Source organism: Sarcophilus harrisii, chromosome 5, assembly GCF_902635505.1.
Source record: "Sarcophilus harrisii chromosome 5, mSarHar1.11, whole genome shotgun sequence".
Classification (NCBI taxonomy): domain Eukaryota; kingdom Metazoa; phylum Chordata; class Mammalia; order Dasyuromorphia; family Dasyuridae; genus Sarcophilus; species Sarcophilus harrisii.
In genome coordinates, this window is record NC_045430.1 from 195,257,640 (window position 1) to 195,280,602 (window position 22,963).

Consider the following 22,963-nt stretch of genomic DNA (forward strand, 5'->3'; position numbering starts at 1 on the left):
ACAGGGTGGCTGCTCTGCTTTGATTGCAAAGCAGTATATCAACAGAAAAATTACACAAACACAAAAGGTAGTGTATACCCCAAAATGCCAGAGTTTCATGGGACTTGGCCACATACACCCAGCACCAGAAGTAACTCAGCATGATCACAGCACAGTTGCTCTTCCTCAGGGCAGGTGCTCTTCACAGCCTCTTCGCAGAAGAGTCACTGTCCATCCCTGTTCTGTAGAAAAAGCTGAGAACCTCTTTGCCCTAAAGGCAGACCCTGAGGGTTTTTTTTTAATGAGTAAAAAAGCAAAGTAAGGTCTAACTATATATAGTTTCTATACAGATTTCCAACCCTGAGAACACAAATAGCAGACAGTCTCCAAACAAAATCCCAAAGTGGGTATAACCTGGTCCCCACCTAACAAAGCTCTTCTAGTAGAAATTTAAAAAGATCTTAAAAGAGAGAAGAAAAATGGGGAAAGGAGAGAGAAGCTCTGCAAGAGACTAGGGAAAAGGCATATAACTATATAACTCACTAAAAGAAAGATTTGAAAAGGAAAACAACTCCCTGAAATGTGAAATGGAAAAGGTAAAGAACTCCCAGGGGAAAAGAATTTGTGAACTGGAAAAGATAAAGAACTCCCAAGAAAGTAGGATTTGTGAATTGGAAAAAGAAAATAACTAATTAAAAATAATTTGTGTAATTATGTGGAAAAAAATTCCATAGAACAAAACAACTCTTTCAAAAATTCAATTGGACATATACAAAAAGAAGTTAAAAAAAGCAAATAAAGAAAATCACTCATTACAAATCAGAACTGAACAAATGGAAATGAATGATTTGATGAGACATCAAGAATCATTCAAGCAAAACCAAAAGAAATGAAAAAAAATAGAAAAAATGTTAAATATCTACTTGGAAAAACAACAGACCAGGAAAATAGATCTAGGAGAGATACTCCAAGGATTATTGGGCTCCCTGAAAATCGTGATGAAAAAGTGAGCCTAGACACTATTTTTCAGGAAATTATCAAAGAGAACTGCCCAGATGTTATAAAATCAGAAGGTGAAATAGCCATTGAAAGAATTCATTGAACACCTTCTGAAAGGTGTTCTGAAAGGCAGGATACAAAATATACAAAATAAAAACCCCAAGGAACATTGTGGCTAAATTTCAGAATTATCAGACAAAGGAAAAAAAATATTACAAGCAGCCAGAAAAAAAAATCAAATACTGAGGAGCCACAATAGGGATCTATCAGGGTCTAGCTGCTTCCACATTAAAGGATCAAAGTGCCTGGAATCTGATATTCTGAAAGGCAAAAGAACTTGGAATGCAGCCAAGAATAAACTACCCAGCTAAGCGGAGCATTTTCATCCAGGGAGGAAGATGGACATTCAATGAAAACGATGAATACCATTTATTCCTTATGAAAAAAAGCAGAGCTAAACAAAAAATTTGACCTTCAAATATAGGCCTCAAGAGAAGCATAAAAAGACAAAAAGAAATCTTGAGAACTCTATTTCTGTTACGGGCATACATAAATGTTAAGTCTGGGCTAACTCCCTGGAGGCCTGAAGATCAGTCAGAGACAGGATAAGTAAGAGTTCTTTAGGGGGAGGAGTGAAAGAAGCAGGCAAACTGCCAGGAGTTTTGCTAAAGATCTCTTCTCTATTCTGGAGTCCAGAATCTCCAGCTTTCTCCTCCTCCTCCTGCCACCAAGTGAAGTCTGGCCTCTCCCACCTCATCCTCTAATCCTGGCCTATGATTATCATAACATCTAGTTAAGCACCAAATAGTGAGAAGAGCCATTTATCCAAAACATAAGCTAATAATCATTGTCTCACATGAAATAGGTAATTAACCTTAAGTGCTCAGTTTTCTGATTCAAGTACACCTGTTCATAGTTTCAGCTCTTTACACATAAAGCTCACATGTATAATTTGATTTTACTATTATAATATAAAAAAGAGAATTGGAAGTGGAAAAGAGGACTGTATCAGAAAAAGGGGAAAGTGGAGGTAAAAAAAAGAGACATTATACCTCACAAAGAAGCAAAAGAAACCTGTTATATTTGAGGGAATTAAGGGAGGGGAAGGAATATTGTGTGAATCTTACTCTCATTGGATTTGGTTCAAAGAAAAAATATTAGACATATTTGGTTTACAGAGAAACTTCTCTCACCTCATCGAAAAGTGGGAGAGGAAAAGCGAAAAGGAAATGGGTAAGCTAAATTGAAGAGAATACAGAAATAGTAAAGGAAAGATATAAGAAAGGGGGAGGGATGCTAAAGGGGAAGGAGGGATTCTAAAGAGGGAGAGCTGTGTGAGGCAAGTAGTGCTTATAAGTTTAATACTGGGGAGGAGAGTGAGGAAGAAAAGAAAGAGAAAAGAATAATCTGGGCATAATAAGATGGCAGGAAATACAGAATTAGTAGTTTTAATCATAAATGTGAATAGGATGCTCATAAAGCAGAGGCAGATAGCAGACTGAATCAAAACCCAGAATCCTACAATATGTTGTTTACAAGAAACACATTTAAAGCAGGGTGATACAATATAGAATAAAGGTAAAAGGTTGCTTCAGGTGAAGTAAAAAAAAAAAAAAAAAAAAAAAAAAAAAAAAAAAAAAAAGCCCTGGTAGCAATCCTCAAGCAAAAGCAAAAATTGATCTAATTAAAAGAGATAAGGAAGGAAACTACTAAACATGTATGCGCCAAGTAGTATAGCATCTAAATTAAGGAGAATTAAGAGAGCTGCAAGAAGAAATAAACAGTAAAACTATAGTAGTGGGAGATATCAACCTTGTGGTCTCAGAATTAGACAAAATAAATTAGATAAATCAAACCACAAAAGAAATAAGAAAGAAGTTAAAGAGGTAATTAGATTATTAGAAAAGCTAGGTATGATAAATCTTTGGAGAAAACAGAATGGAGACAGAAAGGAGTATACTTTTTTTCCTCAGCAGTTCATGGAACCTATACAAAAATTTACCATATATTAGGATAGAAAGACATCAAAATTAAATGCAGAAAGGGAGAAATAATAAATGCATTCTTTTCAGATCATGATGCAATAAAAACTACATTCAACAAAAAGCTTGGGAAAATAGACAAAAAAGGAATTGGAAACTAAATAATCTTATCTTAAATAATGAATGTGTGAAATAGCAAATCATAGACACAATTAATAATTTCACCATAATCCCCAGGACCAGATGGATTTACATGTGAATTCTACTAAACATTTAAAGAACAATTAACTCCAATATTATATAAACTATTTGAGAAAATAGGGAATGAAGGGCTCTTACCAAATTTTTTTTATGATACAGACATGGTACTGATACCTAAACCAGGTAGGATGAAAACAGAAAAAGGAAATTATAGACCAATATCCCTAATAAATATTGATGCTAAAATCTTAAATAAAATATTAGCAAAAAGATTATAGAAAATCATGACCAGGATAATACACCATGACCATATAGGGTTTATACCAGGAATACAGGGCTGGTACAATATTAGAAAAACTATTAGCATAATTGACTATATCAATAACCAAATTAACAAAAACCATATGATCATCTCAATAGATGCAGAAAAAGCATTTGATAAAACTCAACATCCATTCCTATTAAAAACACTAGAGAGTATAGGAATAAATGGAATTTTCCTTAAAATAACCAGTAGCATCTATTTAAAGCCATCAGTAAGCATCATATGTAATAGGGATAAACTGGAACCATTCCCAATAAGATCAGGAGGGAAACAAGTGCTCACGATTACCATTACTATTCAATATTGTATTAGAAATGCAAGTTTCAGCAATGAGATGAAAAAAAGATTAAAGGATTTAGAGTAGGCAATGAGGAAATCAAATTATTACTCTTTGCAGATGATATGATTGTATACCTAGAGAACCCCAGAGATTCTACTAAAAAGCTATGAGAAATAATCCACAACTTTAGCAAAGTTGCAGGATACAAAATATATCCATGTAAATCATCAGCATTTTTATACATCACTAACAAAATCCAACAGCAAGACATAAAGAGAAATTCCATTTAAAATAACTGTCGATAGTATAAAGTATTTGGGAATCTATTTGCCAAAGGAAAGTCAGGAACTATATGAGCAAAAGTATGAAACACTTTTTACACAAATAAAGTCATGTAGAAACAATTGGAAAATATCAAATGCTCTTTGATAGGTCGAGCAAATATAATAAAGATGATAATAACTTCCTAAAGTAATCTATTTATTTAGTGCTATACAAATCAGACTCCCAAAAAACTATTTTAATGATCTAGAAAAAATAACAACAAAATTTATCTGGAATAACAAAAGCTCAAGACTTTCCAGGGAACTAATGAAAAAAATATTTAAATGGAAGTGGCCTATCTAAAACTATATTATAAAGCAGCAGTTAACAAAACCATTTGGTATTGGCTAAGAAATAGACTAGTTGATCAGTGGAATAGGTTAGATTCACAGGGCAAAATAGTCAGTAACTATAATAATCTAGTGTTTGACAAACCCAAAGACCCCAGATTTTGGGAAAAGAATTCATTGTTTGACAAAAATTGCTGGGAAAATTGGAAATCAGTATGGTAGAAACTAGGTATTGATCCATACTTAATACTGTACACCAAGATAAGGTCAAAATGGGGTTCATGACCTAGGCATAAAGAATGAGATTATAAATAAATTAGAGGAAAACAGGATAGTTTACCTCTCAGACTTGTGTGGGAGGAAGGAATTTGTGACCAAAGAAGAACTAGAGATCATTATTGATCACAAAATAGAAAATTTTGATTATAACAAGTTTAAAAGCTTTTGTACAATCAGAACTAATGCAGATAAGATTAGAAGAGAAGCAATAAACTGGAAAAACATTTTTTTTACAATCAAAGGTTCTGATAAAAGTCTCATTTCCAAAATATATAGAGAATTGAATCTAATTTATAAGAAATCAAGCCATTCTCCAACTGATAAATGGTCAAATTTTCTCTGAGGTTGAAAAGGGTAGGAAGTTAGAGGGAAGACAAAGATGCAGCATTTTTCTCCTCAAATAAAAATAAAGTTAAACATGTTTTAAAGTAGAATTCCGGATCCAATCAAGTTAATCAGAATAGTTACTAGGATTAAATTATTGGAATATATTTTTTTAAAATATAGTTTCTTCCATGTCAGTCAGTACAAAAGTAGCTAACCCCCCTCACCCAGAATAAGGCCCTTGCTTTCAAATCTTTCAGAATCCAAGAGGGCTTCCTTCCTTGACAGGTTTTAGTGTTTGTCAGGTACCTGCTGAAAAAATCCAGGCCAGAAGCAAATAATTTGGAAAGCTGCAGGGACAGGTACTAATGAGGACTCAAAGGATGCCTCCCATTAGACTGACTTCACAAACAGTTCTAACTCAAGAATTTGCTATGATCATCCTATGGTGACTCTCCATAGTGAAGGAAATAAAATGTACCCTATAAATGAAAAAATTTGGTAGCAGTGGCGTTTCTCCCCTAAAACCTATATAAAAGAAACATGGGGGTACAAGATCCAACAGGATAGGCCTGGAGAGACTTTTTTTTTTAATTATTATTTATTTATTTATTTATTATTTATTTATTTTTTTTATTTAATAGCCTTTTATTTACAGGTTATATGTATGGGTAACTTTACAGCATTAACAATTGCCAATCCTCTTGTTCCAATTTTTCACCTCTTACCCCCTACCCCCTCCCCCAGTTGGCAGGATGACCAGTAGATGTTAAATATATTAAAATATAAATTAGATACACAATAAGTATACATGACCAAACTGTTATTTTGCTGTACAAAAAGAATCACACTCTGAAATATTGTACAATTAGCTTATGAAGGAAATCAAAAATGCAGGTGGGCAAAAATATAGGGATTGGGAATTCAATGTAATGGTTTTTAGTCATCTCCCAGAGTTCTTTCTCTGGGCGTAGCTGGTTCAGTTCATTACTGCTCCATTGGAAATAATTTGGTTGATCTCATTGCTGAGGATGGCCAGGTTCATCAGAACTGGCCATCATATAGTATTGTTGTTGAAGTGTATGATGATCATTACATGAACTGAAGCTGAGTGAAACGAGCAGGACCAGGAGATCATCATACACTTCAACAACAACACTATCATGATCAATTCTGATGGATATGGGCCTCTTCAACAATGACATGAACCAAATCAGTTCCAGTCATTCAATAATGAAGAGAATCAGCTACACCCAGCGAAGGAACACTGGGAAATGAGTGTGGACCACAATAAAGCATTTCCACTCACTCTGTTATTGTCTATTTTCATTTTTGTTTTCCTTCTCAGGTTATTTTTACATTATTTCAAAGTTTGATTTTTCTTATGCAGCAAAATAACTCTATCGATATGTATACATATTTTGCATTTAATATATACTTTAACATATTTAACATGTATAGGTCTACCTGCCATCTAGGAGAGGAGGTGGGGAGAAGAAGGGGAAAAGTTGGAACAGAAGGTTTTGCAAGGGTCAGTGCTGAAAAATTACCCATGCATATGTCTTATAAATAAAAAGATATAATAAATAAAAAACAGGGGGTGAAGACCAGCCCTCTGTGTTTATATCCACCTAGCTTAATGTAGTTATTGGTACCTAGTAGGTGATTAATAAATGTTTATTAACTGACATTTAAAAATTGGTAGTGAAAACTTTTTGTGAGAGGACTTAGTCAAATTATTTAACTTTTCTGGGCCTCAATTTTCTTATCTGTCAAAAGAAGTAGTTTAAACTACAAGAGCTGTAACATTTCTTTGCATTTCACTTTTTTTTTTTTTTTTTTTGCTGAGGCAATTGGGGTTAAGTGACTTGCCCAGGGTCTCACAGCTAGGAAGTGTTAAGTGGCCGAGACCAGATTTGAACTCAGGTCCTCTTGACTTCGGGGCTGTTACTCTATCCACTGCACCAACTATCTTTGCCTTCCATTTCTTATATGCTATGATTCAGTGAAATTGGTAATGATATTTTCAAGAATTTTTTGACTTAGAGGAACTTATAGGAGCCTCCAGATTACTTCATATATTACCCTGAGATATTTGGTCAAGCTTTTCTTAAAACTATTTTGTAATTTTAGAAAAGCTAACGCAAATCTGTGGAAGAAAAATTGGACTTTCCTAGACTTGTCAGTCCCTGACTCAATATTTAAAATATCTCTAAGCAAATAATAGATATGATTAGTATTTTGATGTCAAGCTTTTAAAATGCTCATCATCTAAGCCCTTTCTTTGAAATCAAGAATTCTACTTTTTTGTTCTCTTCCATGAAAAGTTTCCAGATTAAGAAGTCAATAAAGATAAATTAATTGTTTACTGAAGAAAAACACATAGCTCTAGCCATATGGTATTTAATTAAATTAATCAGGGGAAGAAAATATTGAAATATCAAATAGAAATTCAGCTGCTGTACCCAATAAATTCACATGTAATTTGCTTGGCAGTGAGCCACCCTTCTTTCTATTTTCTTTCTATCCTTTCACCATGGACTATGGTAACTTTCATCTATATATGGAGGATCAAAGAATTCTAGAAAGAGATGAGATATAAAGCAATAAAAAATAGTTTTATGAAAGTGGGTTTTCTAATTAAGGATTTGTTTATTAAAAAAAATCTGGAGGATAGAGCAGGATGATTGGTAGATGTGGAATCAGTGGACCTGGGTTCAAATACCAGCTTGGCTATTTGTCAAGTAACTTCCCTTCATCTGGGTTTTGGTTTCTTTATTTGTAAAATTAGGTGGTTGGGGTATATAATCTCCAGGACTCCATCCTATTTTAAGTTTATAATACTGTGATAAGACATAGAAGCATTTGGAATCTGGTAAAGGCCGCCCAAAACAATATAGTGGGAAAACATTTTAGGTGTGATTATTAGCCTCCTAATGAGGAGACATGGATTCTTATGGAGGTTCTGTCACTAACCAACTTGATCCTGGTGACAATCATTCCACGAAATCTTAAAAATTCAAAGAGATTTAACTCCAGAATTTATATTGCAGTAATGGTACTTAACATAGCATTTTGAAACCAAACTTAAGAAATATTAATTCACTAATTATGTTGAGGAGCAGTAGCATATTTTTAATGACTCTATTGATCGCTTTCTTATGTTTCTAACATTCTTCCACCACCTGTCTCCTTCTCCTCTTCCACCTCCTCCTCTTCCTCTTCTTTATCTTCCTCCTCCTTTTTCTCCACCATCTCTTCCTTTGTGTGTGTATGTGTGTGGGTGTCTGTCTCTCTAGCACAATACCTTTATTTCTCTACTTTTCAGATTGTACCACCTCTGACTGCACTGAACACAGTTGTCACTAATAATTCTATAACTATTTATTGAACCTGATTGGTTCTGAATCGGAAATGCTGTCAATTCTGTTTGTGTAATCCTAGATTGGCTCTAAGCATGAGCTCAAGTTCCATCCCTTTAAAGAATGTGTCCCTAACCCTTAAGTCATTGTGATTGTTTTGGTATCCCCTGTACCTAACACAGTGTCTTGGGCAAAGTACGTACTTAATACATTTTGTATTAATTTGAGTAAGTACCTACTATGGCCAAGGTAATAAATTGGATGTTGAACTGTTTTAGCTCTCTTTGTATCTTTCCTAGAGCAAAGTAAAGCAATGTAATAGACATTCAATAATTTATTGATGATGATAATGTTATTTACTGCAGTCTGTCCCATGGAAAGGGAAAGACCAGAATCAACAGATCAATGTGGAATCAATCTTATTACCTAATCATATATGATTTTAAAAAATGTTACTTAAGTATTCACATATATAGGAAAATGTTTCAAACATTTCAAAAAGAATGATGGGCTGAAATAAAAATTTCCCTCTTATAAAGCTCTATTTCAAACTAGATTCAGAAATAGACAAGGGACAGCTAAAAGGGAATAGGTTAGAGAATAGAAAGGAGGATTTATCAATTCTATTGTCTTCTTATGTTTAGCTACTTACAAAAGAGATTATGCAATAGACCAATATTTCTGGCATGACTTTAGCTTAATGGAGGCATCCTATTATGTAGTTTGTTTGCTAAGGTAGAGGAAATAGCTTTTCCTCAATCTTGTAAAGGATGTACCAAAAGTCTTAATGCAAATATTAAATAATAATAATAATAATAATAATAATAATGACAATAATGATAGTAATAAAAACCTATCAATGCTTAAAACTGCCTTGAGATTGTTATGAAACCCCTTATAAAATCTAAGTCATTTTTATTATTTTGCTCTGAATGCAGCCCCATTCTTCACTGAGCTTACTAGATGCCTTTTGGGTGTCTCTAACTAGACATTTCACAGAAATCTCAAATGCAGCATTTCCAAAGAAAAACTTATTAGTTTTGCCCTCACTCTCAACCCCATTCAATTTTTGTCAGACTCATCATGATTCTAGGAACCTATTTTGCAACCTGAGAGTCATCCATGGTGTCCCATTTTCCCCTTATCTGCTATCTAAATTCTTATTTAGCCTTGTTGTTTTTACCTCCAAAATGTCTTTTACTTCAGTTCCCTTCTTGTCACATATATATAACCACCCTGAGTTCATCCCCTCAACCACTCATTGCCTGGAAGGTTGTATTAACCTTCTAATTGGTCCTCTTGCCTCAAGTCTTGCTCCATTCCAATCTGTCTGCCAGAAACTACCAATACAGTATTCCCAAAGCACAAAGTGCATATCTGATTATATTTCAATCTTGTTCAAAGAATTCCCATGGTTTTCTCTTGACTTTAATATAAACTACTAATTTTTCTGTTTGACATTTAAAGCATTTCAGAATTCCTCTGACCTGTTTCTTCAAGCTTTTTACACAATGCTCCCTTCCTTATTTCTTATATCCTTTGGTTTGATCCAATCAGTCTCCTTTCTGGTCTTGACATGTCTTTCCAAGGTAGTCTCCCAAGCCTGAGATACTCGCCCTTTTCATACGTGACATGATTTCACCTATTCCGTGTCTTTCCAAGGTAGTACCTCAATCCTGTGATACCTGCACTTTTCACAATTCCTCTTAAAATTATAAGTTTCTTTTAAAGCTCAGGTCAAGAGTATCTTCCTCTAAGGAGGCTGTTCTGATCTTTTCACCTGCCAGTTTTTTTTTTGTTTTCCTTTTCCATTTCAAATTAATTTTTCTTTATTTTGTATATACTTGATGCCACTTATATTAATACATATTTTTCATCCAGAAAAGACAATGACTGTTTGATTTTTGTTCCTGTACTTCCAAAATCTAACACTAGGTCTGGTCTATGGTAGAATCTTATAAAATGCTTGTTAATTGATTGATTATTACTATATACTTGCTGCTTTTCTCAGCAACAAAAGAAGCAGTAACAATAGATTCCCCTCAGTTCTGCAGACTCAGTTACCTTTGCTGTTTATGCTGCGGGGTAAGGGAAACATATCTCCTATTTGTATTTCCAAGAAACCTTCTCCAATGATGACAAGGGTTTTTTAGAGATAGAAATCTCCCTGTAAAACCCACTGATTTTTCCTCCTTTCATTTAATCCACAGAGATGGAAAGGATATCTCATAGAGAGTTGTGGGAGAAGTTTCATGGAAGTTCCTGTCTTTGAAGTCACTTTGTCTAGTAGCTTGGGAGATGAGGTCACAATTATTGATAAATAATCCTAAAGCTGTTACTTAAAGTATCAGAAATAGTTTTATGCAGTTAAGCAAATAATAGATGGAAAGTAGTCAGGAAAAGCAGGCAGGGCTGATGGATTCCACAGAATGATGTGTATATGGAGAAGGGGGTCAGGGGACTGGACAGTGGAGGGAGAGAAGGACAGAAGTGAAAGTGGCCCATTTCTTTTATCTTCCTTTCCTTAATACTTTTCATTGTTCTTTGTTTAGGGGAAAGCTTATGCCCTTGTATAAACAAAGAACTTGAATTATGGCCCATAATTAAGGAAGGGTAGAGGGAGACAATGAGATGAGAGTACCATGAGGGGAAAATTAGGAGAGAAGAAGCTTATTCTTGTTCTCGGTATTTAGGTTCTTAGTATTTATGTACCAATACCATTATAGAGATGATGGGAAGAACATTTTAGAGTAGGAAGAAAGAATACTGCAGAACAATATGGGGGGAAAAGTAAAGATTTAGAAAGGTTTTCAACATTTGACATGGAGGAGAGAGTACAAAAAAAAAAAAAAAAAAGGAGCAGACAAAATATTTTCCCCAAAGTGCATTTCTCTAGCACTCCCATATTTTTAAATAACAATTTATATACATAAGGATGGAATGTTCTGAATTGGGGCTTCTAGAGTTGTGATAGTTGTTAGAAAACACTAGCTAACCAAGGCTCCCAAATCCAAAGACATGAAATGTAACTACTTTGGGGGAGTTCTTAGGAATTCCTGAGTTTGACAAATTTCTTTTCCTTTTTAGATAGTTTAGCTAGAGCACTGTTGTGTACTATATATTATACCCACATACAAGTTAAATGAATATATAGTGAAAAATAGTAGATTTGAGGAACCCAAAATAATGCTATGGGGGTTAAATTCTCATTTAAAGATTAGAAACTATAATATATGAAGTTGAATCATAATTTCTATGTAAAATATGCAATATTTTAAGCATTTCCTTACTTTTTTTGGATTCTAGAGATGCCTCTTATTTCTACGGGGATAAAATAATATGTATTTCCTTTTAGGAAAAAATAGGCTTCTTTAAAAAATTATTTTTTTCAGTAATTTCATGTAATTGTTTTAAAGTGTGCACATGTATGTATGTGAGAGAGAATATATTTGAATTTATTTTCTTGACAAAAGCAACTTCATGCTAACTAGCTGGCTCTTTTTTTCTCTCCTCTCTCACCCATCTGCACCCATTTCTCTTTCTTTCCTCTAAAAGAAATTTTGTTTTCAGGTTTATATTTCAGGTGTCATGTATTTGAACTTTTGTGGAATTGTACTGCAAAGTTCTTGGTCTTATCTTTTATTAATTTCTTCCTGTTTTTTAAATTTTTTTCAAGATACTGAGAATCTCAGGGATGTCCAAGTATAGCTTAAGAGGGGAGTGTTTTGAAGAGATAAAAATTCTACCTTTGTTCCTATGACTCTGCCAAACAAAAAAAGGCTCATGGCTAGAGGTATGACCCAAGAAGTTTCCCATATTAGTCATTCCTGGGAGATATAGTTCCTCCCTTCCCTATAAATTGCAGGAGGTAGAAGAAGTGTTTCCAAGGAGAGAAAATGATGGTTGGAATTCCAAATACAGTTCAGAGAACATATGACCCTGCTACTTCCCAAAGAAATAAATATGATCATTATTACTATTCTATACTCTCTCTCTGTGTGTCTTTCTCTTTCTCTCTCTCTCTCTCACACTCTCACTCTCTCTCTACATATTTATAGTTATATTTATACTGGGATATTATAGATATTATTTATACATAGTCATAACATATACTACTCCCTTACTTCTATAGTAGTCTTTACTACTCTACTTAATTAGTACTACTCTATTTAATTAAGAAGGTTTTCCCTGTACTTAATTTAAATATACCCACTCACACCCCAGTAACTTAAGGGCAGAATTTTTTTCTCTTTGAAGATAGAGAATATTGTATCAGATTAAAATAAAAATGTGTACTATATTGCCCATCTAGGAAAATTGAAGGGGAAAAACTAGGGAAAGAATTCAAAGCAAACGACAGTGAGAAGTATATTTTGTCTTTGGTTATGAAATTTAGTCTATGTAACAGATATACATACATATGCATACTTAAAGCCTTTAAGTCCTTGTGCTGAGACAAATTGCAGTTTTTCTAAACCTTATTAGACATCTTAAATTGTGTGGTACAAAATAATTATATTAGTACAGTCAGTCCTTAGGTGCTAATCCTGTCCCAATTGAACAAGGTATTCCCTTACATAACATACATGTGTAGTCCATCACCAGGCCCATCCTCAAAGCTTTTCCAGATTACTTGGTTCCGTGAAAATCTGTGTTCCTTTAGGCAACTGTGTGAAATGGAAATAGCACTGGGCCTGGAGTCAGAAGACTCTCACATGACTATTTGGCTTGATGGGCAAGTCACTTACTTAACTTCTATTTGCCTCAGTTTCTTTAACTGTCTAATGGAAATAATAACCGCACCTACCATACAGGTTATCATGAGGATCACATGAGGTGTTTGTAAAGTGCTTATCACAGGACCTGGCATATATTAGATATTAAATAAATTCTTATTCCCTTTTCTCCTTCCTTGAGAACAACCTTTAAGAATTTTAAAGAAGTATTAGAGAAAAGTTGAATGTACAAATATAAAAACTCAGGATATCTTGATTTCTACTCTAGATTTACTTTGAGTGAGTAGACACAAAGATGAAGCTTCAAATCTCTGTTGATACATAAATGAATATGTTACTAGAAGTTAGGATGCCATCCCTTATTACTTCCTGACAATATGGTATGCTTTTAGAGGTCCCAGGTGTCTTACCTTCTTCCCAGGAATTTCCATTGATTCAATTCAATTAAGTTTGGTTTAATTCCTTAAATATTTCTCATTCTGTCATTACAGCCTCATTTTGTTTTCTTTAAGATTTTGTCCCCACTTAATATGGTGAAACCCTTGATATAAACATAGTAATTTATATCACAAGGTAAATTATTTTCTTAGATATTTTTCTGAAAGCAGATTTATTATAGATGGGAGGGCGAAGTAAGAACAAGGTGGCTAGGAATTTAAGGGATTAAAAGGTAAAAAATAAACAAAATGGAGAAGCTTAAGATATCACAGTCAAACTTTAATTAATCATCCCATGTAGAGACAAGCCCAAGATCAATTTTGCTTAGTGACTTCAGAAACTCATTTTAGAACATTAAATTAATTCTACAATATCTTTGAATTAAGTTATAGATATCACATGCACAGCTAAAATATTTCCCAGAATTCTCCATTTTATGAAAAAGAACCTTTTTTTTTTATTTTTTTGAGGATTGTTCTTTTCTTCTCTTGTTTGCTTTCCTGTCTTGCTTTCACCTCCTTGTCTTTGCTCTTGCCACCCTGCTGAGAAGGCAAACAAACCTTTAGCATTGTAGCTCTGCTGCTCCGCTCAGGGGGATGCATCACAGCTGCTGCAACTGTGGGTGTTCTTGGATGGCACAAGCTATTAATTCTTATAAGAACCGTTTCTGCAGAGAAAGGCTGCAATACTGGCAGGGACAAAGAAATAAATGCCTTATACTTGGGGCCCTAGCAGAGATTCCTGGACTGGCTCATAGCTTCTATTTATTGAAAAAAATTTTAAAAAGACACATTTTTGAAAATGTAAGGTACAATTTAGTCTCTCCGAGACTCATTTCCTAGGAAGTGAAAAGGACAGACAGTGAAAGAGTCAGGCAACAATTTTCAGCAGGAAGAAACATAGCTTAAAGATGGTATCTTTGGATGAATTTCATGCAAAAAGTCCTAAGTATTTTTCCATCAAAATGATGCTATTTTGCTTCCCAGATTTCATCTATAATTACAATACTGCTAGCAAAATACTTTAAATGTTTTTGCTTAGACAATTCCAGATTTGGTCTGTTATTAATTGATTTCTCTGATATCATAAAGTCAAATTATTTTCTATCTAAACACTTCTCTGAAGTTATATTGTATTTCAATGTTAAAATATAATTTGTTTAAAATAAATTGATTTATATGACCTTTCAGAAAAACAATAATAAATTTTCTATTATGTGAGTTATTTAGCAATACTATCCTTTATATAAAATATATCTTCTATTTTCTACATATTTAAGAATACATGATTGGAGATGTGAATTATTTCTTATTTAAAATAAAATACCATACATTTCAATGTTTTCTTTTTTTAAGGAAGCCATTCTGGATTATCCTGTATTTTTTTAATTGATCTTCCTTTACACCTTTCAGTTTTCAAACCAAATGTATAGAAAAATCAGTTTATGGATTCCCTGATCATATGAATGTTTAGTTGGAACATACCCTTAGAGAAAATTTGGTTAGTGATTTTGGGACGCAGTCTGGTAATGAAGATGCTATAAACAAGAAAACTGAAGAGGCTTAATGTAATTTTAATGTATTTCTTAACATCTGCAATAAATCCTGGTTCATTTCTCCCCTTCAGAAGGGAAAAAAAAAATGTTCACTTAACACTTGATATATTTTCCTAAAGAATTGCTGAAGTTTGAAGTTCATAGAATCACAAAACTGGAAGAAGCCCTTAGGGGTCACTTAATCTAGCCTATACTTTAAATATCAATCCTGTTAAAAAACAAATATTAAAACAACCAAAGTTTATTCTTTTATCCCCATCTACATAAGTATCTCATATACTTATAAAATGTATATCAGTAAGAAAAAGTACTTTTCTTTTATCTGTGATTTAATATCTTTCTGGGAATATCTTCCACGAGGATATTATCATAGAATCAGAGTGTTTTATCCAGTTGTCTGAGAATTTTTTTTAATAGTTTGACAAAAGTATTTTGATATCATCTGTTTCTTTATGTTTTTGTGCATTTTAAAGTACAAGTATACCTGACTTAATTGTGTTTTACATTTAATGTCATTTGCAGATAAATTGTTTTTGTTATTATTATTATTATTATTATTACAAATTGAAGATTTGTATTAACCCAATGTTCTTTTTCCAATTGCATGTGCTCACATTATAACTGTGTCACATATTGATAATTCTCACAGTATTTCAAAGTTTTTCTTTATTATTATATCTGCTATGGTGGTTAGTGATCTTGGATCTTACAATTGTAATTATTCTGGGGACACCATGAACAATGCCCATATCAGATGGCAAATAATCAATAAATGCAAGGCTGTCCCCAGTTTCTCGTCCTCTAAGGTCTTCCAATTTACTGAAATATAATAATATTGAAGTAAGTCCAAGTAATAACTTTATAATGGATTCTGAGTTTTCAAGTGAAAGAAAGAGTCAATGAATGCAGCAAATTTCACTGTTGTCTTATTTTAAGAAATTGCCATGGCTACCTCAACATTCAGTAGCCACCACCCCAATCAGTCAGCAGCCAGCAACTTCCAGGCAAGACCCTTCTTCACTAGCAAAAAGATTAAGACTCACTGAAGATTCAGATGATGATTAATGTTTTTTAGCACTAAAGTACTTTTTAATTAAAATACATATTCGTTTTTACTTTGGAATGGTAGTAGAAAAGAAAGCTAGATAGGCCAGGTGAGCCTGGCTGCTGGATGCTTCATAGAACATTTTCATTTCCACCCCCTTTGAAGAGCTTCTTAAACTTTTTCCTCTTCTCACCCCTTTTTGCTTAAGAAAATTTTATATGGCTATAGATATAAAGGTATATAAAATAGGTTATACAAGTCAAACATTTCCTATAATTTCGTATTATTTCCAATAATAAGTCATAATATTGCACCCTCCACACATTCAGTTATGAGACCCCACGAGGGGATGCTACTCAGTTTAAGAAGCTGGTCCCTATAGAGCCTGGGCCAAAGTCTTCATAATCCTTCTCCAGGAAAGTCAAAACTTGCTAGGTCTCAGAAAATTTTCTTCCTCCATGTCTTCACCACATAACAGTGTACAAATACCTGCTTTGAATAATCTTAAAGACCTGAATTCAAATCCAGCCTCAGACACAAACTTTGTGACTCTGGAAAAGTCACTTAACTTGTTTTCCTCAATTTCCTCAACTGTAAAATGGGGACTGTGGAGAAGGTAATGGAATAATACTCCAGTATCATTGCCAAGAAGACTCCATAAAAATGGGATCATGAAAAATCTGCCATGATTAAGAGATTTAACAACCACCACAGCACATTGTTTTATAGACATATTATTGCTCACTTAAATGATGACGGTATAATATAAATCTATACTATGTATACCTAAAATATAGGTTTATCTCATCCCAACTTTTTCATGGCTTTTTAACTCCAAAATTTGATTTGAGACATTATTTTTAAGTTCTTTGGAGGGAAATTTTGGGAAAATTTAGGTGAATGAACTTTAGTTACCCCTAATCTGTCATTTTTGACAGGCCGGTTTTTAAATTATATTTTTATTTTACAATATTTTACAATATTACAAAAATTTTAAATCTCTGCAAACCAAAAGGCAGAGCTCAGAAGACTGGAAGACATAGCTCAGAAAGTAAATGTGAGAATTATTCATCTCAGAAAAATGCAAAGAAACAAAGGTTCTGAAATCTGTATTTCAGAAAGTAATGAAAGAAAATTTCCCAGAAGTACTTTTTGGTGGGATGGAAAATTGATATTGTGTTGTTATTTGCAAGATAGGCTGTATTTTATCTTGTACTTATTAAAAGGAAAGGAAGAAAAAAAAGAATTAATATAATAGTATTTGATAAAGGGGGGGGGGGAAATCCTATAGTTACTTTTAATGATAATGGCCTGAATTTATACCTAAAAGGAAGCTGCAGAATGGATTAAAAAACAGGAACTAACAATTTGCTTTTTCAATGAATTCTTATAAAACTAGAGACCCATTAAAATTCAATATAAAAATTCATTTTGTCCTAACTGAATCTTAAAAATTCAGAACTTGTAATTATTAATTCAGATAAATTTATAGAAAACATAGATTCCCTTTAAAGATATCTAGTGAAGCTACATTGTGATTGGAAGTATTACTGATAAGGAAATAATATAAATATTAAATATGTGTGTACTATTGGAATACCAACTGATATTTTAAAAGATAGTTTAAAGAAATACAAAGAAAGACCTATATAGTAGACCAGTAATTATATATATATATATATATATATATATACATATATATATATATATATCATTAATGTTCTATTATAAAAGCTCAACAAGACTAAGAAATTAAGTAGAAAATTATAGATTTAAACAGACTGTTGGAAATCTGAGCTTAATATCATAAATGTTTTTTATGTGTGATGTTATATCCTCAGAAACATTGGAATTTTAATGTTTCATATAGACAGAACTAGAAAAATTAATGCAGAAAGGGAGACATATTAAATGTATCCTTCATGGACCATAACACAAGAAAAATATACAGTTTAAGCAGACATCATGAAGAAAAAGTGCAGACATAAATGGGAACTAAAAAGAAATATCATAAATAACAAATGAGTCAAAGACAAAATCATAGGAACAATTAAAAAACTACTAAAGATAATGATAATATATACAAGATTTGGGAGTTGAAGCTATTATAGTCTTTAGAGGAACATTTGTATCACTGGACATGTATTAATAAATGAGAAAGTGAGACAACTAATGAATTGAGTATGCAGTAAAGAAAACTAGGAAAACCAGCAAATTTATAGCCTTAAAGCACAAGAGGTTTTGAATATTAAAGGTAAGATAAACAGAATTAAATTTGTTAATTGCATAAACCAAAGAGCTGTTTTTTTTAAAGAAAACACTAATCAAACTGATAAAATATTAGCAAAATTCGTGAAAGAATGAGAAGAAAACAAAATTACCATTTTTAAGTGGGAAAAAAGTGAATTTACCACTAATGTAGAAAAAATAATGAACATTTTCAGAAATTAGTATGTAATTATATTGCAAGAAAGCTTGTGACCAGGTTATCTTTAAGGTGATTAATCCAAGTCCACAGAATCTAATACTAGTTAGAACTTTCGAATTTGAATCCCTTGTTATTGTTTTTGTTCAGTCATTTTAGTTATGTCTGTTTTCTTGGCCAAGATTCTGCAATGGTTTGCTATTTCTTTTCTAGCTCATTTTTTCAAATGAGGAAACTGAGGCAAGCAGGATTAAATGACTTGTCCAAGTCACACAGCTAGTGATTCTGTAAAGCCAGATTTGAACTCAGGAAGTTTTCCTAGCTGACTATAGGCTTGGTACTCTATCCAATGTATCACTTGGCTGTAAATTCTTTATATTTTTAGGGGAGAGTGTTATAACAAAAATTTGTAAGGAAGCAAATATAAATGTAAGCAATGTTTTTTTTTTTAAACAAATAACTTAAATGACTACATGCATTTCTAGTTCCATTTTGAATTTTTGTCCCCACCAACATTAAGTCCCCTTACAAACCTCAATTGTCAGGTATCATTTTGTATTTTCCTTTTCTGATGTGATGTTATATTATGAATTAAACATACATTCAACATATACGTACATACAATAATCATTGTTATAAATTCAATAATCATTTGCATTTTCAAATATAAAGAAAAACAGTTATTTAGAAGCAGCCATGAACTACCTTATGCAGTAGAATGGTCATTTTTTCTATCTATCTATCCATCCATTCAAACTTTGGTTAAGTGCCTACTAAACCAGACACTATAGATTAGTCAAAAATAGAGAAAACAACAAGTAAATTCATCTTTGCCCTCAAAGAACTTAAAGTCAAATAAAGGCAATTATATACTTTTAAAATTTTGTCCCATTGATCCTAGTTCCATTTCTTATCCATATAAACAGTAATCAGGATAGGTCAATAAATACTGAGTAAATCCTATGTGTAAGGCATTTTGTTAAGGTTCTGAAGACACAAATATGAAAACATAAGACAGTCTCTATCCTCCACAAATTTTAATATGAAAGAGGCAGCTAAGTAGTGCAATGGGTAGAGTGTCAACCCTAGAGTCAGGAGGACCTAAATTCTAATGTGGCTTGAGACACTTACTGGATGACTCTCAGCAAGTCCTGTTTGCATGAATTCCTGAATTGGAAATGGAAAATCACTTGAGATTCTTAGCCAATAAAATCCCAAATGGAGTCTCAAGGTTCAATACAATTGAAAAGTGACTGGACAATAACAAATGATGTGAAAAAGAAGTTATAAGCATCAGAAAGGTGTAAATTAGATTCTTAGCCTAGAATGTTCACTTCTGACCTGGTTCCATGTAGCACATTTATGTATAAAATTGATGGGAATGGGAAATTTAAAAATAAGCATTTATTTTTTCTCAAGTAAACTGACTAGGTTTGTGGGAGAACTGGGGAAAAATAGTGTCCAAGTTCACTTGGATCTAGAGAAGAGAAATACTTCTCATTTTCATAGAGATCTTACCCAAATGCAATTTACTATTTAAAACCAAAGAAAAAGGGAAGCCATGTGCCCATTTGTGGGATAGTCATCTGGGTCCTTCTTGACTTATCTAGAACATGTCATGGCCTGCTTAAAGTACATTCACAAGCTGTTCAATTGTTAGACCTGTAGATTGACTCATATAAGTGCTTAAACTGATAATCAGTATGACTAAAGGATTAAAAATATTTACAGATGCATCAACATAGTATAGTCAGATGCTAGATATCTTTGAAAATACCAGTGATATGTAAAGCTAGCTGAAAAATCCATAGGGATTTATCTACTCCCTCTAGTTCTCAGGGACAGGGTTTAGGAACTAATGAGTCATTTTTTCTACACATTTTCCTTCTACCACTGGGGGAAAAAGTCTAGGCAGCTGAGAAGGAAACCAAAGCCAAGAGAATTATTGAAGAGTTAAGCATAGCCCTTGAAGTATTTTATTTTATTTTATTTTTTGAAGAGGTAGGGAGAAGATCTATGGATAGCTGGGACATGAGAAATGGGAAAGAAAGGGATTTGTGTAATCCATGGGGTGTGACTACTGGTCATCTGGAATCCTCCAGCTGAGTAACTGCAACCTACACATAAAACTATTAGAGTTACTAAAGTCTGACATCTTAACAAATTTTGTTTTTCTTTGATAAATAAATAAGAGACTATCTATTCTTAGCTAAAGAGAGTAGATAATTTCCACTGATAATTTCTACAGATCATTAAGTTATCTCGGTTCTCTGGTTCTAGACTTACAGAGGCATATCACAGAAATAGAATTTTGGAACTAGAAGGAGTTTTAAAATTGCTGTTGTATGTAACTTGTGCAGAAATCTCTTCCTCAATGCAATTTGATGATGTAGAATCTGTTTAAACATTATCTAAAAGGGAAAGTTAATACTTTTTTAAGGTAGTTAATCCATTATTGGACAGCTCAATTAATTTTGTCCCATTGATCCTAGTTCCACTTCTTGCCCATATAAACAGCAGTCAAGATAGGTCAATAAATATTGAGTCAACTCTTTCTATGTGCAAAGCATTGTGTTAAGCTCTGGAGATACAAATATGAAAAAGTAAGACAACCCCTACTTTGCAATAGCTTAAATTTAATAGAGCAAGACAACATAGAAAATGAATATGAAAAGGAGAGCGGGAAAGAATTAAGGGTAAAGGAACAATAATAATGAAATATTAAGAAGAACTAGTTAAGTAATAAAGAAAAAGTTCCTTTGATGGAAGTGTGGCGGGGAAGACTCTCAACAGTCCTTCATTCAGAGTGATTTCAGCGGTAGAGGTAACAAAAGAAGATGTGTGACTGACTACCAGGGCTGATATGATCTTGCAGATTAACAAGACTTTGGGGGGAAATTGTCCAAGAAATCCAAGGAAGGGCAATAGAAGGACAACACTTTTGGAATCTATTTATGATCAGTAATGATCTCTAGTTCTTCTTTGGTCACAAATTCCTTCTTCCTCCACAGATCTGTGATTCTTTATGGCTAGATCATGAACCCATTTTGACCTTATCTTGGCATAGTTGGAGACTTTCACCCCAACGATAATCACAACTTACATCTGGTTTCTATACTGTCTTCATTTTAATTAGTGTCTTCATCCCTTAGGCAAATTTTTGGTATGAAAGAGGAAATCTATTGAGATTCACAAATCTAACTCTTTTTGACTACATAAACCTCTAGGGCAGAGAGTGCATCTATTGCCATAGATACTTGGATTATCTGCTAAAGCATTTGATTATTTTATACCTTGTTATTGGTATGATATTTTCATTTTAGCTTTAGGGATATATTTCCCCTGGGAAGGTCTGTCTTTCTATTCTATAGTACTTATTAAATGTCAAAATTCAAAATATAATAATAAAAATAATACATTTTGAGAACTATTGTTTTTAAGTTCTGATATTTCTTATGTATGAGAAAACTTATGATAGGGGATTTTATTTTATTTTTATTCATATTAACATATATTTTTCAGATATGTATCATGATGAGATTGATATTTCTACTACTACTTTTTGAATTTAAAATATAAATAAGCTTGAAATTATTTTCAATTGTTTTCAGTTTTAATTATTTGGTTAATGCTGTTGAGCAGCAATTAAAATCTATAAGATTGATATACAAATTCCTCAGCCTAACATTTAAAGCTATTTATAATCTTCCTCCATCCTGCCATCCACACCTGTTTTTTAAACATTTTTAATATTACTCCTTTTTATATCCTTCATATTCTATCCAACATTTCTTTAATATGAGTCCTGCCTTGTTGCATTAATTTATTTTTCTAAAATTATACATTACATAAACTAAGCAATTTCTTATAAAAGATAGAATAGAATAAAAGGATTGTATATGAAATATAAACTCTTTGGATACCCCCAAACAAGAAAACAACCAAATAAAAATAGTCCAGAAACTTGTCAAAAAACATTTTGACCATTTAATTTTCCCTTTTAATTTTAGCTATACTGGATTAGTTTGTACAAAAACTTTTCAATTTTATTTAATTAAATTTGTCTATTTTATCTTCAGCAATCATTTCTATCTCATTTGGTCATAAATTCTTCCTCTATCCAAACATCTGGATAGATTTTTTTTCCTTTATTAATGAGATGATCTTTAACATGTATATCACATATACATTGGAATCTTCTATTAGTATGTCTTAGTTGTAGATCTAAATCTACCTTCTGCTATACTGTTATCCAACTTTTCCAATAGTACTTTTTTAAAAAAATTAAATATGGGAGCCTTACACCTTCATTGGAGTCTGAATTTTTGAATATTAGACTACTTGGTCCATTTGCTTCTGAGCGATTTCCATTGGTCAATCTTTATTTTTAACAGGTTCCATTTTTTTTTTTTTGGTGAT